The sequence below is a fragment of the Hemitrygon akajei genome, unplaced genomic scaffold, assembly GCF_048418815.1.
Source record: "Hemitrygon akajei unplaced genomic scaffold, sHemAka1.3 Scf000039, whole genome shotgun sequence".
Taxonomy (NCBI): Eukaryota; Metazoa; Chordata; class Chondrichthyes; order Myliobatiformes; family Dasyatidae; genus Hemitrygon; species Hemitrygon akajei.
Genome location: NW_027331925.1, coordinates 9,510,679 through 9,527,741, shown reverse-complemented (window position 1 = coordinate 9,527,741; position 17,063 = coordinate 9,510,679).

Below are 17,063 nucleotides of genomic sequence, written 5' to 3'. Positions count from 1 at the left end.
AATATATTAAGGACTATTATAATGACATGTTAACAATGGCTGCAGAGGAAACAAAGGACAATTTAATTGTGACTGTTAGTTGTCTGAATTAAAGATAACGATAAAGAAAAACTTACCGACCATTTATCAATATATACAGCCGAACCTACTGCCATCATTTTAGGTGTATAGTGGGTGGAGGACATTTGTTAGTCTAGCAGTCGGTAAGATTTACTGTTGGAAGCACATCAACCATTATTTCATTCACGAAGTATTGGTTTATATGATTTCTTCTGATGGCTCCCTGCACACAGAGGTATTGAGGGGACTGAGTGGGTTGACTGTTTAATTACAAAAGCTGTTAAAAGTTGAACTGTGGATAAAAACTTAACAAATCAGAACCTAAGGGGTTTGCAGAGTTAAGAATTAGGGGCTTATTGTAAATCTGGTGGGATACTTGGCGCCAGAAGGGACACCATCACAGAATACTTAACAGTGTGGGGTTCATGGGAGAAGAGGGCAAAAACAAGGAATTATATTGATATGACCTGAATTGGCCACACTATAATGATTTATTCTTTATGTTGTGTTGGAAAACTCCATACTGGGTCGTGTAGATTTTGATGCATTTGAAGGCACACTATTTCAGGGTGAAGCTGATCCGATAGATAGAAATCAAATGCAAATTTTATTATAATCGTTGGGGTGGATATCTTACATTTCAGTTGTGGGAATGAGTTTAATTTAATTCACTGCATTGGGTTTCATTCCGTACAATCTATAGGATGGGGGGGGGCGGGAATTTAGTTTTCGTTGGAAAAAAAAGCAGTGAGGGTTTTATTTCCCAATTCTCCACAGTCCAGTTATTGGCGGGAATGCGCCTTTAAATTGGAGTGTCGACCGCCATTTATCCAGAGCCTGCCCTCTTTATTCATGTTAGCCAATCATTCAAGGGGAAGGTGGAAGCTGGTGTGTTTGACATTGGATTAGCCTACCAGCATCAGACTAGATCCCTGCGGTGTTGTGGGAAAGTCGGACTGTGAAATTGGTGGGCGGGAATGGGAATAGATGGACATATCCACAGACCCATGGTGGCTAGCATTCCAGAGTAGTTCGTTGACAGACATCCGGCGAGTCCCGGACGGTGCTTTGCCCCTCCCCAGAAACACACTCTCCTAATGTCCCAGACCTGCCGGTCGATGGGACAATTGACCCCGCAATAACAACTGGGAGATCAGGCGGTAAATGTGGGGAGCTGGATCTCGGACTGGAAAAATTGAAGCCGCCTCCGGCTTGTGCTCAGGTCGCGGCTTTATTAATGAACTGAAGCACCGCAGTGACCGGATATTTCACCGCGCTCATCACCTGCTCCCTGAATCACCGCGTAAATTAATATGTTCGTGCAGCAGCTGAAATCACTCAGCAAATACCCGAGCAAGTGAAAGATCAATTCAGAATCATTGAAATCAAATCCCTTTCCTGAGACCTGATAGTAAATGACATTTACAACCACCGTCATCCACAGGAGGATGAAGCTGCCGGAGAGGGTGAAGAGTAAAACCACAGACCTCCTCCTGCTCTCCATCTCCGGGTCACTGCGGTTCTCCCCCTTGCTCTGACCCTTCAGCCCCTTACGGACCCGACTAGCCACTAAAATGTGTCTGACTGTCAGAGCGTTGAGCAGCAGGATCCCAGCGAAAGGGAGAAACGGAGTTAAAACCGTATCGAGCCAGTCATATCCTACCCACCAGGAGCCAGTGAAATAACTGTCAATGGTATTACAGAACCACGGTATATTGTCGATTATCAGCTTGAGTACCCGTGTGAAGTATCGGGGAATGTTTTTCAGACAGAACAGTACACCAGTTGCTGTTAGAACCACAGCCGCAGTTTTCCCGGTGCAATATTTTGTTTTCAGCTTCTGGCAGCAAATGGCGACAAACCGGTCAAAGGTGAAAGTGACGGTGAACCAGACGGAACAGTGTGTGGCTGTGAACCTCAGTACATCGATAACACTGCACACAGGGGTGATGCCCAGAAAACTCCACCGGAAGTAATAATAATTCATTTGATACAAATGACCTCGGTGACACAGGTCAGCAGATCCGCCGCTGCCATGGCCACCAGGTAGCGAGTGGTGCAGGTAGAGAGGCCGCACTTTCCCCGGGACAGGATCACAATCGCCATTAGATTCTCTGCGTGTGGGGGAGGGGGGACAGGTGGAGGGGAGGGGGGGGAGAGAGAGAGAGAGAGAGAGAGAAAGAGAGAGAGAGAGAGAGAGAGAGAGAGAGAGAGAGAGAGAGAGAGAGAGAGAGAGAGAGAGAGAAAGAGAAAGAAAAGACACCGGGCATTAATTACTGAACCCATTCCTCAAGGGATCGGGTTTCAGCTAAAGGTCAGGATTGCTACAGTCTGTGACGGCTTCTAATCTACGGCGTAGGCTGCGGCGTTGCCCGACCGCACGAGTATCAGCCTTAACACCAGACACGGGTCACACTGTCTCTGTCTTGCCATCTTCAGTATGGAAATAAGACAATGTGTGGAAAATCGTCGGCGATAAGAGCCATCTGCATGAACAACATCGGTCGCTGCTGATCCCGATTCCAGTCACTAACGTGGCCGGTTTCACTGATTTAACCGTGACTGACCCGGCCTCTGGAAACTCAGCATCTGATGGGGCCGAGAAGGGATACAGAGGGGAGCAACACACACAAAATACTGGAGGGACTCAGCAGGTCAGGCAGCGTCCATGGAATTGAACAAACTTTGGTTTTGGACCGAGACTTTTCTACAGGAGGAAGCGGTGCCCCAATTTACGACGCGTCTCTGAGGGAAAGCAGGAACTTAGCAACCTGAGGCTGAGCGGCTCCCTTAATGGATTAATTCTGCAGCGCAGTTCAATTCGATAACACACGTCAGCAAATCCACGGACACTGGTTCAGGTGATCAGACCCAATTAGTCCCTGACCCTGGCACCTCGGAGTGTCCCGTCCATGTCGACAGATTGTCTTGTCTGTTCTTCTGACTATTGAGTCCCCTATCACTGCCACTCCCCTCTTTTACCTCTAACAACAGTGAGAGATGCCGATCCAGAAGGGGGAAGACCTGTGTCAATCAGAGTCTGCACTCACAGCGGACAGAGGACTTGTGTATTTTCCTGACAATCCCGGTCACCACACTGATACCCGCTTTTATTCCCTACAATATCATCAAGTCAGTATTAATTTCCCAGCTCCTGTGGTAGGATTCAAACTCATGTCCTGGTGTGTTAGTGCAGTGTGCCTGGGATCAGGACACAGTGGTTCATCTGTCAGTCCCGTGTATTGGTTGTTTTGTGACCCTGTGCTGGTGTGTTCAGGGGTCTGACATCTCCAGCTGACCATGTGACAGTGATGCCTCCCAGTTAGTGGGGCTGATGTGGAATAAACTTCAGTTCCCCTTCAGACCATTATTACAGCCAATCCTTGCCTCAAATTCTAACTTAATTGTGATCTCACAAACAAGCAGAAATGAATCTTTGTAAATTTTACCCCAATTAATGGCATCAAGTGTTTCTCTCAGCACTGTGTTCAACAAATAGGGGTGATCGAATTTTTCAACCGGTAGGGTCTCATCTGTCACTGTCAATTTCTGGACATCATCATTAATCCTGTAAATATTTAAACTGACGGTTATAAACTGCTATTACAAACTATTTTACAAATCCATCCTGAAGTGCAGGTCCTACCTCCTGTTCCATCGAGCTTCCTCCTGAAATAAATAAAAAAAACAAATCTGATTAGACTTGGATCTACTGTCCACATCCTGAATTTCATCCAAATCATTTCAAGGTGTTGAAAATTCCCATTCCCGCAGTCACTCACACACACGAACAATCAGAACCACGGGGAAAATTGCAGGTAATGTTTCTGAAAACTAGATGATTACTGAGAGGATGAAACACAGGAAAGACAGGACAGGCTGTGCATTTTCATCTGGATATGACGTCAGTGTGATAGGATGGAACAATTTAAGATAAGCGATGGATTTGATAGTGTGGTGGGAAAAGTATCTCTATGTATGGGCAAATGACATTCCAGATGGATTTTGATAAATCTCATTTACTGAAGAGGATGTGGAACTCACTGCCGCATGAGGGATTTAAGCGGAACAACGGAGACTGAATTCAATGGGGAAACTGGATGAACACACGAGGGACCATGGAGTTCGGGCACTGTTGCTGGGTGTGGTGAGTGGGTGGGAGGAGGCTTGTGAAGCAGGGTTTATTTATAGGATAAAATGGACCAAATGGCCTGAATATGATGGAGAATGGGATATAATCCCGTGTGAAACTTATTTGAATGAGTAAAGAAACAGTGAAAGTTTCCCTAAACTGACGGAAACCGGATATAGAGGGTAAGTCTGATGTGTGGATCACATTCTTTGCTCTCAGTGACTGACAGAGAGACCCTCACACCCACCGCACCAGACACACTCACAGCCTGTGACTGGAACTGGTGTTAATGGGAGTTTTAGAGGATATTTAACAGGACACAGTCAGCAGCTCTGTGTTATTTTCAGAGTAAATAATTTCAGAGCAGATTACATTCTGTCCTGGGATGAACAGAATTTGTGCAAGTCCAGTTCTGGGCAACAACAACCTTGAATAGATGTATCAATTGTCTGGTGAGAAACAGTTTACTGCCATTTGCAAATGCTGTGTGTAGGAGCAACACATCTGTTTTCTGTCTGCATTATATTCTGTGTTAGGTGTTTATTATGGTAACTCGTCGCGTGAGTGGGACGTGGTAAAAGCGAATGGAATTAGTTATGTATTCGAACTTTGTTCTCGACAGTTTTGAGCTGGGGGGCGGAAGGATATCGTATCTTTGTAGACCGATACGTTGAAGCTTAATTCACGATATATATTGCTGACGATTCATCGCTTCTAGATTGTACGTTGCCAACAGAGGATCGTCGACATTTTGGAAGGTCATTATTCGTGTGATTGGAGGCTCATCACACAAGTCTAACAATCTGTGTGAGGTCGCTAGCAGCGACAATTGATTTGTTAGAATTGGCCACTGTGCTGTGTTTATTTCAAATGTACCACTGTTCATTTAGTGCCCTTTGACAGAAACAAATTGAAATATAATCCCTCTGAGAAATATCACACTGTCGTTTTGATCCATCCGCTCCTTTGAGATTTCCTCCTGAATAAACCTGATATTCTCTTGAATCTCCCGAAGATTTTTCTCCAGTGGGTTGAGAATCCTCTTCTCTTCTTCCCTGAGATCCCTGAGTAAACTCTGCTCTTTCTCAGTGATAATCCGGCGCAGTTCAGCAAACTGGGATGTGATGTGGGAATGAACGCTGTGTGACTGTTCCTGCTGAATGAAAGGTGAAGATTAATTTAGTGTCTTGCTGTATTGTGTTTCCTTATGACATTAAGGAGACCATTTGGTCCATTAAAGTTCTGAGAGCATTCCTGTCAACCCCATTCTCTCATGTTTTCCTGAAACCTATTCTCCCCATTGACACTTTAACTCCCATCTGATTCACATTCAACCTCCCCCACCTTCACAGGGTTAATTGTAATTAACCATTAATCCAGCATGTCCTTGGGATGTGTCTGAAACTGTTGTGGTCACAGGGAGAACATGCAACCTTCACACAGACAACAGCAGAGGTCAGGATCGAACCCGGGTCACTGGAGCTGCGATACTCGGCTATTCTGCATTAAATGGAGCAAAACTCGACAGTAATATCAGAAAATCCGCTCAGGAAGCCTCACCCGAACTCCGGAAATCCTCTCTTTCTGGTGTTGCTCCTTTTCCTGGAAGGCTGATTTCATTTTCGTGAGAGAGTTGTAAGGAAGATTCCTTCCTTGTAAGGAAGATTTTAGCTGATCCTAGAAGTCAGAGACCGAAGGAAATTGGGGGAAAAAGGTGGATCAGAATAAACAGGCGATCAAACCCGATTATCACACACAAAATGCCAGAGAAACTCAGATTCTATGCAGGGCAAAGAAACAGTCAACATTAGGACTGGGAAGGAATGGGACAGAAGCCAGAATAAAAAGGTTGGGGATGAGAACCAGCTGACAGGTGACGGGTGAGACAACGTGAGGGGGAACGTGGGGGAGGGTGATGAAGTGAGAAGCTGAGAGGGGACAGGTGGAAGAGGTAAAGGGCTGGAGAAGAAGGAATCTAATACGAGAGGACAATCGACCATGGAAGAAACGGGAGGAACTGGGCTGTTTGCGGCCCTGAATGGTGACGAGGGAGGAGGTTAGGAGTCAGGTGTAGCACTTGTCCCGCTTGCAGGTGTCGGTGCCGGGAGGGAGATCAGTGGGGAGGAGCGAGTGGATCAGGGAGTTACGTAGAGAGCGATGTCTACAGAGAGCGGAGGGTTGTGAAAATGACGTGGCGGTGGGATGTGTTTGCTGGTAGAATCCCGTTGGAGATGGTGAAAGATGCGGGGAATGATGTGTTGGATATGAAAACTCGTGCGGTAGTAGGTAGCACTTTGGAGATTCAGTTGACGATGGGATCATTATCGAATTTGAGTTAGTTTTACCTTGTAGATTTTAACAGCTTCTTTAATCGGCAGGAAGCGGTGCTCTCTGTGTTCCTCCGCCACTGCACAGATCAGACAGATCAGTGTCTTGTCCGTTTCACAAAACAGCTTCAGTTCTTCCTCATGTTCCTCGCAGTGACGTTTACTTTCCTTCCCTTTCGGATTGAGGTTTAAATTTCGAGCTTTTTCAGCCAGATTTGCTAAGGCCCGACCGGCTCTAGGGTGTAGTCAGCAAACACCTCTCTACATTTCGGGCTGGAATCTCCTCCCTTTCCCAACACCGTGTGATACAAGAGCGACAGAAGTTGTGTCCGCACTCCAGTGACACCGGATCGGTGAAGAAATCCAAGTAGATGGGACAAATTGCCTCCTCGCTCAAACTCTCAGCTGGTCCTTTCGAAGCCATTTTAACTCCCAGCGGTTCCTGATTCAGAATGCTTTCGCTTTCGGGGAGCTGCTGATCCCCCGCAGTACCGCGATTGTCCACTACGCGCGCTGCAGACTCAGGGAATGAACATTACGTTCACTCCACACCAGGGTGGGATCCGAAACACATTAAGCAGGTCGGACCTGCCCAAGCCCGGCTGCAGAAGGAGGATAGTGGGCATGAGGTTAGCAATCCCAGTGCGACAGAAACTTCAGGGACCCTGGCAAGCTGCTGCTTGCGGCCTGTGCCCTAGTAGGCGTGATGGGCTAAGGAAGAAGCAGAACAGAATTGAAGCCGGAGAGAAGAGCCTGGTTCAGTCTGAGGCAGGACTGAAAGGGGCAAGTTCTGAAAAGAGACTGCAGATGCTGGAATCTCGAGTTAGAAACATGGTACCGGAGGAACTGAGCGGGTCAGGCAGCATCTGCGGAGAGGAATGTACAATCGACTTTCCGGGTCGAGATCCTTCATATGGACTGTCTCAACCCGAAATGCCTGGCCCGATGAGTAATTCCAGCAGCTCGTTTTTATTTTTCTCCAGGACTAAGAGGGTAAGACTTGGGTGCAAAACGGTGGCAAATATTGAAAGCAACTATCAAATTAGTTCATGCCATGGAACTGGGGATATGGAGAGAATACTGTGCTGTGAGGAGACATGCAGTGGTGATGACCGATCTGTGGCTACAGAAAAAAAAAACACACAGTACCGGATATTCTTCGTCATGGGGTGCAAAATATTACTTTTTCGGTGGCGTCCTGATTTGAACAGCGTTTCGTGTGAAAAACTTCATGACTTAGCGCATGTCCGTCCCGGCTCCAATGGAAGGCCCAGTCTTCTTCACTCAGCCCAGAAGCTGAATATTATTATGGTGACTAAAGCCCATATAGATATTCACAGGGATAAACCGAACAGTGCCTTTACCCAATGAATTTACATTCGTTGTCATTGGGGACTCAGTGCTATTTTACATTCGTTAAAACCGGTAGGACTGTTGTCGCTCATGTGCCCCCCCCCCGGGGGTGGTTCACTACTACAATAATTGAGAGACTTCCTCAGCCAACCCGGTCCCTCTCTGTCAAGTTATAGAGTATCCCTATAGTTTCAATGGTATCCCTGTAGCCTGGAATGTGCGAGTAGGCAGAATTCCTGTACTACAGGGGTTCCCAACCTTTTTTCATATCATGGATTAATACCAGTAACCGTCGACCCCAGGATGGTAACCCCTGCACTCCGGACATCTCGATGTGATGGCAGGCCAACAAATTTCGGGCGTCTTTCCCCGAGTTGATGATCTTCCAGCAGCACTCGCTGTCCGTTTTCCTGCGCTTCCTGGGATCAGCCCGAGGATCAGTGAGCCTTCTGTCACGCAGCTGCTGTGACACAGGCTCTTGCATCTTTCTCCACAGATCTTCACCAGCCCACAGTCCGCAAAGAGGCGAGTGACCGTCTCGTCTCCACTGCAGTAATCTCGGGGCAGCGCGCTGTGGGAGTGATCTCCGGGCATGCAGCAAGGATCAGACTGGGAGGGGCCCTCTCGTCTCCACTGCAGTAATCTCGGGGCAGCGCGCTGTGGGAATGATCTCCGGGCATGCAGCAAGGATCAGACTGGGAGGGACCCTCTCGTCTCCACTGCAGTAATCTCGGGGCAGCGCGCTGTGGGAGTGATCTCCGGACATGCAGCAAGGATCAGACTGGGAGGGGCCCTCTCGTCTCCACTGCAGTAATCTCGGGGCAGCGCGCTGTGGGAGTGATCTCCGGACATGCAGCAAGGATCAGACTGGGAGGGGCCTTCTCGTCTCCACTGCAGTAATCTCGGGGCAGCGCGCTGTGGGAGTGATCTCCGGGCATGCAGCAAGGATCAGACTGGGAGGGGCCCTCTCGTCTCCACTGCAGTAATCTCGGGGCAGCGCGCTGTGAGAGTGATCTCCGGGCATGCAGCAAGGATCAGACTGGGAGGGGCCCTCTCGCCGCCAGACAGGTGAGGTCTTGCTGCCTGTTGGTGAGATCTGGTGTTGAGGCATTCTGCCAGATGGTCTGGACTGTCTGCTCAGGGAACCACTCCACTGTGTCCATCCAGACCTTCTCCTGCAGTAACTGCAGGACATTCCGTGCTGTCTGGTGTTCTTGTGGTCAAAGCTGCTGGTCTGAAAGAACTGTCACCAATTTCATTAACACAAGGTTCACATGGAGAAGCTTCCTGATTGAGACAGACACAGTCTCACAGGGTATTTACAGGGTAGGGGCAGGAATGATGTTTCTCCTGGCTGGGCAGTGGAACGAGAGATCACAGACTCAAAATCCGAGATCACCTCAGCAGGACTGAGATGAGGAGAAATTTCCCCAACACAGTGCAGTGAATATTTGGAGTTTTCTTCACTAGTTTTCTAAATTAAACGGACATATTTTGGGGCTCGGCGATGTTGGGAACTTTGCAGGAAAGTGGCGCTGAGGTCAAAGATCAGCTATGTTCAGAGTGAGGGGCAGAACAGCGCAACGGGCCGAATGGCAACGCTTGCTCCTGTTTCTTATTTTCTAAATCACGAAATGACCTTTGCGCCTTGTTCTCCCTTGGCCTTCAGCCTGTCGGATTGCACAGGGGAGCGGTGAGAGCTCCGGAGATCCATCAGCAGCCGCTGCGGTTATTTCATGCTCTCGTTATTTATATTTGCATTTGCACTCTGGCTGGTCTTTCACTGCCTGCTTCTGTTATGGTTACTATTTTATACTTTTTCTAAATATGTCCGTAGGAAAATGATTCTCGGGGTTGTACGTGGTGACTTATATGTACTCGGATAATAAAATTTACTTTTAAATTTGAGTTTCGGGGAACTTCCTTTGATTCGAACAAATTCAGACTGATATATCCAGCTCCAATCAGCAGTCCGGCCTTAGACACACTCATAGCCAATCAGCGACCAGTGTTTACAGAAGCATGCTCTCATTGGCTGAGGGATGTCAGTGGGCGGGACGCTGAGCGCTGGAAGCGGGCCGCAGTCTGTAACCCGGACCGAGTGCAGCCCGGGAGGGGCCGGAGATTGGGAGCTGCACCTCGGGTTTCGGCTGCAATACCCGCCGTGTCTTGATCCTTTTGAAGGTTGAACTGAAGAGACTGGCCGAGATTCCGCGAGATGTTTCAGTTACACGGAGGGCGCCCGGCCTTTCCCCGCCGAGGATCGGGGCCTGTTGTCTCCCAGACCCGTCCCTGGGAGACGGGAGCTGCCCCGCAGCGGCTGCCGATGGATCTCCGGAGCTCTCACCGCTCCCCTGTGCAATCCGAATGGCTGAAAACCAAGGGAGAACAAAGCACAAAGGTAAACTCGTGCTTTAGAAAATAAGGAACAGGAGCATGCGTGGCCATTCGGTCCTTTGCGCCTCCTCTGCCCTCTCCTCAGAATACGCCTGACCCTCGACATCATCGCAACTTTCCTGCAGCGTTCCCATCATCGCTGAGCCGCTAAATTTGACTTTTGAATTTAGAAACCTTATGAAGAAAATTCCACATATTCACGCCAATCTGGGTAAAGAAATTGCTCCGTATCTCAGTCCTGCTGAGGTGATCTCGGATTTTGAATCTGTGACCCCTGGTTTCAGTTCCCCCCCCCCCACAGCCAGAGAAAACATCATTTTTGCCCCTACCCTGTCAATACCCTGTGAAACTGTCTTTCAGTCAGACCACCTCTTACTTCTCTAGTTTTGAGACAGGCCCAGTCATTGTAATATCTCTGAGGACACTACCACAGCCCCAAAATCAATCTGGGAAACCTCTTCATTCCCTTTATCCCATAGACTGTCTCTGGGAAGGAGACCGGACCAGTGCACACTGTTCCATGTACACTCTCACCCGGACCCATATAACAGAGGAGATCTTTATTCTAGTATGAGACCATTTTCCATATCATGTCTGCTCAGCCATTTCGTTATGGCTGATCCATTTTTCCTTTCTGAAGCTATCTGCTGCCCCCCCCCCATCCCTTCGTGCCCTGAACAATCAAGAATCTGTCAACCTCTGTCTTAAAAATGCATAATGAATTGATCTCACAGCTGCCTGTGGCAAGAATTTCCACAGAGTCAGTTCTCTCTGCTACAGAAATTCCTCCACATCTCCATTCCAAAAGGACACACCTCTATTTTGAGGCGATGTCCTCTGGTCTTAGACACGCCCACCAGAGGAAACATTTTCTCCACGTTCACTCTATCAAGGTATTTCAGCATTCAATAAGTTTCACTTGTCACCCCTCATTTTTCTGAATTCCAGTGAATACAGGCCGACAGCCATCAAACAATGTTCATATGACAAGCCGTTTAGATAGATAGATACTTTATTCATCCCCATGGGGAAATTCAACTTTTTTTCCAATGTCCCATACACTTGTTGTAGCAAAACTAATTACATACAATACTTAACTCCGTAAAAAATATGATATGCATCTAAATCACTATCTCAAAAAGCATTAATAATAGCTTTTAAAAAGTTCTTAAGTCCTGGCGGTAGAATTGTAAAGCCTAATGGCATTGGGGAGTATTGACCTCTTCATCCTGTCTGAGGAGCATTGCATCGATAGTAACCTGTCGCTGAAACTGCTTCTCTGTCTCTGGATGGTGCTATGTAGAGGATGTTCAGAGTTATCCATAATTGACCGTAGTCTACTCAGCGCCCTTCGCTCAGCTACCGATGTTAAACTCTCCATTACTCTGCCCACGACAGAGCCCGCCTTCCTTACCAGCTTATTAAGATGTGAGGCGTCCCTCTTCTTAATGCTTCCTCCCCAACACGCCACCACAAAGAATCCTGTAAATAATTTTCATGAACTGCCTTTGAACCCTTTCGTTTCAGCACATCCTTTCTAAGATAAGGGGCCCAAACTGCTCTCAAAACTCCATGTGAGGCCTCACCAGTGCCTTATAATGACTCAACATTCCATGTTTGTGTTTTCAGTCTTGTCCTCTTCAAATGAATGCTGACATCACATTTGCCTTCCTCAGCACAGACTCCTGCAAATTATCCTTTCGGGAATCCTGCACAAGGACTCCCAAATTACTTTGTATCTCAGTTTTTTCATTTCTCTCCACTGACACTGCATGCCACCTGCCACTTCATTGCTCATTCTCCTAATCAGTCAAAATGCTTATGTAGCTCCCCCCATTTCCTCTAAACTTCTTGCCCCAATACTTATCTTCGTATCATCTGGAAATGCTGCTACAAAGCCATCAATTCTATCATCCAGATCTTTCCTGTAACACCGTGGCATATCTTTCCTGTAATACTCTGTAGGATATGTAATACCGTGGCATATCTTTCCTGTCACACTCTGTAGGATATGTAATACCGTGGCATATCTTTCCTGTAATACTCTGTAGGATATGTAGAATTGGTCTCGTAGTTTGTTAAGCATCCTCATGTCTGGCTCCTTGTCAACACATTAATTGATTTTCCTTTCTCTATTCTGCTTGCTATCTATTCAAAGCACCCCAGCAAATTCGGCAAGCAAGACTTTGTCTTGAGGAAACTATGTTGACTACAACTTAATTTATCATATGTGCCTCCAAGTACCTTGAAAGCCCATCCTTAGCAATTAACTCCAACATCTTCCCATCTACTGAGGACAGATTAAATAGCCTATTTAATTTTATTTCTTCTGCCTTTCTTCCTTCTTAAAGAGTGGTGTGACATTTGCAATCTTGCGATTCTTGAAAGATCATTACAAATGTCTCCAAATTCACTTTAGCCACCTCTTTCAGAAACCAGGGATGTACACCATCTGGTCCAGGTGACTTATCTACCTTCAGTTTCCCAAGAACCCTCTTCCTACTGATGGTTACTTTACACAATTCATGACCCTTGACACAAGCAACTTCTCCCATTCTGTTAGTGTCTTCCACAGTGAAAAATACTTATTCAGTTCATCCGCCAGTTCCTTGTCCCCCATTACTAACTCTACGGCATTGCTCTCCAGCGCTCTGATATTCCCTCTCAGCTGTCTTTTATACTTTATGTAGCTGAAGAAACTTCGGTATCCTCTTGAATATTATTGGCTAGTTTACTTTTATATTCCATCTTTACCTCTTTAATAATTTTAGTTGCCTTCGGTTGGTGTTTAAACGCTTCCGAACTCAATCATTTCTGCTCTATTGTATACCCTCTCTTTGGCTTTTATGTTATATTTGGCTTCTCTTGACAGCCATGGTTGTGTCATCTCACCTTTAGAATACTTCTTTGATGTTTATATATCCTGTGCCTTCCAGATTGCTTCCAGAAATTCAGCCATTGCTGCTCTGCCATCCTCCCTGCCAGTGTTCTTTTCCAATCCATTCTGGCCAAATCCTGTCTCATGCCTCTGTCATTCCCTTACACCACTGTGTACATCAGACTTTAGCTTCTCCCCCTCAAATTTCAGGGTGAATTCAATCACACTTTACCCTAAAGATTCTTTTACCTCGAGCTCTCTAATCAATTCCAGGGTTCATTGCAGAATAGCTGATCCTCTCGTGGGCTCAAACACAATAAGAAATCTTGTAGGCATTTTAGAAATTCTCTCTATTTGAAACTAGCGGCAACCTAATTTTCCCAATCTGTATGCATATCAAAATCCCCCATGACTATTGTGACTTTGCCCTTTTGGCATGCATTGTCTACTTAAACATAGAAACATAGAAAGCACAATACAGGCCCTTCGGCCCACAAAGTTGTTCCAAACATGACCCTGCCTTACAAATTATTAGGCTTACCTATAGCCTTCTATTTTACTTAGTTCCATGTACCTATCTAAAAGCCTCTTAAAAGACCCTATCGTATCTGCCTCCACCACTGTTGCCGGCAGCCCATTCCACGCACTCACTACACTCTAAGTAAAAAACTTAACCCTGACATCTCCTCTGTACCTACTCCCTAGCACCTTAAACCTGTGTCCTCTTGTGGCAACCATTTTAGCCCTGGGAAAAAGCCTCTGACTATCCACATGATCAATGCCTCTCATCATCTTGTACACCTCTATCAGGTCAACACTCATCCTTCTTCGCTCCAAGGAGAAAAGGCCGTGTTCACTCAACCTATTCTCATAAGGCATGCTCCCCAATCCAGGAAACATCCTTATAAGTCTCCTCTGAACCCTTTCTATAGCTTCCACATCTTTCCTGTAGTGAGTTGGACCATAACAGAGCACAGTACTCCAAGTGGGGTCTGACCAGGGTCCTATATAGCTGCAACATTACCTCTCAGCTTAAATTCAATTCCACGATTGATGAAGGCCAATACATCATACGCCTTCTTAACCAGAGTCAACCTGCAGAGCTGCTTCCCATTGGAACTTGTAGACCACATCCTTACTACTGTTTGGTGGTCTGACATACCTCTCATTATGGTTATTATACCCTTTCAGTGCCTCAGCTCTCTCCACAATGATTCAACACCTTCCAATCCATTGTCACCTCTTTCCAATGATTTAATTTCATTTTTACCGACTGAGCCACGCTACCCTCTCCATCTTCCTGCCTGTCCTCTTAATGCAATGATTATCCTTGGACATTGAGTTCTCAGCTATAATCTTCTTTCAGTTACGATTCAGTGATACCTGCCAATCTGTAACTGTGCTACAAGTTAATCAGCCTCACTCCGTATACTGTGTGTATTCAAATATAACACCTTTAGTCCTGTATTCACCTTTTTGATTTTGTCCAGCTTTTACATTGGCAGTTCTTTCTGTTGATTGCAGTGTTGCCCTGTCATCGGCCTCCCCTCACTCGGAATCTCACTACACATTGCCTCTAATTGTAAACCAACTACCTCATCTTCAGCACAATCACTCCGGTTCCCATCACCCTACCACCCACATGAACAACACAAAGATCACGGTTTCTCCAACATGGGTTTAAATTCACTACAATGGTGAGATGTCAGCGCTCACTATGGAGACTCTGTCTAGATATTTAAGGAGTGACCAGATACTTCCTTTGTGACACCAATATGTCAGCAGTTGATCCTTGGAGATGAAGAAGTAGCTCATCCCAGCTGGAAACGTGCTTTGTGTCTGAAATGTTGTAACTCAGTGAAATCCACTGGAACCGGGGTGCTGAGAACACACCAGCATTTGTTCACCAGAGACTGTTCTTCAACTGCATTTATTGTATGAGGGATTGACTATGTCTGACATCTAACCTTGTGAAGCACTACCGAGTTCACACTGTGGAGAGACCAATCACCTGATCAGAATGCGAGAAGGGGTTTATTTGGTCATCTGGCTTACAGAGGCACCAGAAAGTTCACACTGGAGAGAGATCGTTCACCTGTTCCATTTGTGGGATCAATTCTTTGGATCATTTGACCGACTGGCACACCAGTCAGTTCACAGCAATGCTTTCTATAATTAACCATGTCCTTCAAGCACCAATTTAGCTTTACTCTTTTTATCCCAATAAAATTATATTCATAGTTTTTAAAGGCTTCAGAAATGAACTTATTTTATCATTTCTAGCTCTGACTTAATATTTTCAGATATATTTGCTAACATCTAATTAATTTGTGATTTTGATGCATTTTTATCTCACTGCATTGTTTTCAGTTTAATGAACAAGAATTGACTTTAGTTCCTGCTTACTTCTCCACTGCCTGATAACGTAGAAGCATAAATACAAATTGGAAGCAGGGGTGAGATGTCTTCTCTGCCAGTTATTAACATAAACAGTGCTCCAGACGTAAACTCAATATTCTGTTCCCCATGGCTCTGTTGCTTATTATGAATGTTAATTTTGGCTTAAAGTTATTCAAAGACTGCTTCAAACACCCGTGAAGGAAGGAAGTCACAAGGACTAACAACTCTCTGAGAGAGAAAACATTGACTAATTTGTTTCAAACGACTGACCCTTATACAGTAACCTTTGTGGAATATCATGTCATTTCTACATTTACACTCTGTCATCTCCTCTTGCTCTTCTAAATCCAAAAGATACAAGTCTGGATTGTCCAGCATTCCCCATAAGACAATCTGCCTATTCCATTCAACAGCCTACCAAACCAGTAACAGGAATGATGAAAGGGAGCTGAGCTTCATTTGTCACAAGTACATCGGAACATTGAATGACAGTGAAACGCGTCGTTTGAGTCAATGACCGACACAGCCCGTAGATGAGCTGTGGGCACCGAACCAGTGCTGCCATGTTTCCAGCGCCAACATAACATGCCCACAGTTTACTAACCCGAACCCGTCTGTCTTTTGGAATGTGGGAGGAAACCGGGTCATCCAGAGGAAACCCATGTCCTCACGGGGAGAACAGCGGCATGAATTGTAACCCAGACTTCCGATTGCTGGAGCTGTGAAGTGTGAAGTTAACTGTGATATTACCATGCTCCCCGGGATTGCATCCTTCTCTTTGGCAATCGTCTCCGAGAAAACCAGAGTATTCTTAAACACCAGTGACACAATTAAAGTTTCAGAATGGATATCATCCTGTTGCTAAGAAAACTTATTGTGCCCTTTACAATGAGTTTTATTTTTCTGAAACTTTAACTTGTGTTTTGGTCATCACTGAGTTTGACTGTCCCAATGTATTCCTGAGTGGACATTGTTCTTTCATCTCGTCTGAAGGAACATCATTGAGTTCACACTGGGGAGAAGCTGTTTATCTGCTCACTGTGGGAAGGGATTCAGACACTTATTCAGTCTGAGGAAACATCAGTGAGTTCACACTGTAGAGAGACCATTCACCTGTTCTATTTGTTGGAAGGCATTCATTCAATCATACAACCTACTGGCACACCAGTCAGTTCACACCAGGGAGAAGCTGTTCACCTGATCTGAATGTGGGAAGAGATTCACCTGGTCATCCAACCTTATTGTGCACAACCGAGTTCACACTGGGGGAAACATTTTAAATCAGCTGCATGCTGGATATTTCTCCATTGGCAGTCGCTGAATCCAGGGGCAAGTTCAAAATTGACTGTTGATGTCAAACTCAGCAAATATTGCTGCTGTTCATCATGCTCAGCAACTTATTTAAAGTTATTTGCCAGTGTGAGCTTGGTAGTGCCTCACAAGGGTGGATGACTGAGTGAATCCCTTCCCACAGTCTGTCTAGGTGAATGGCCTGTCCCCGGTGTGAACTGACTGG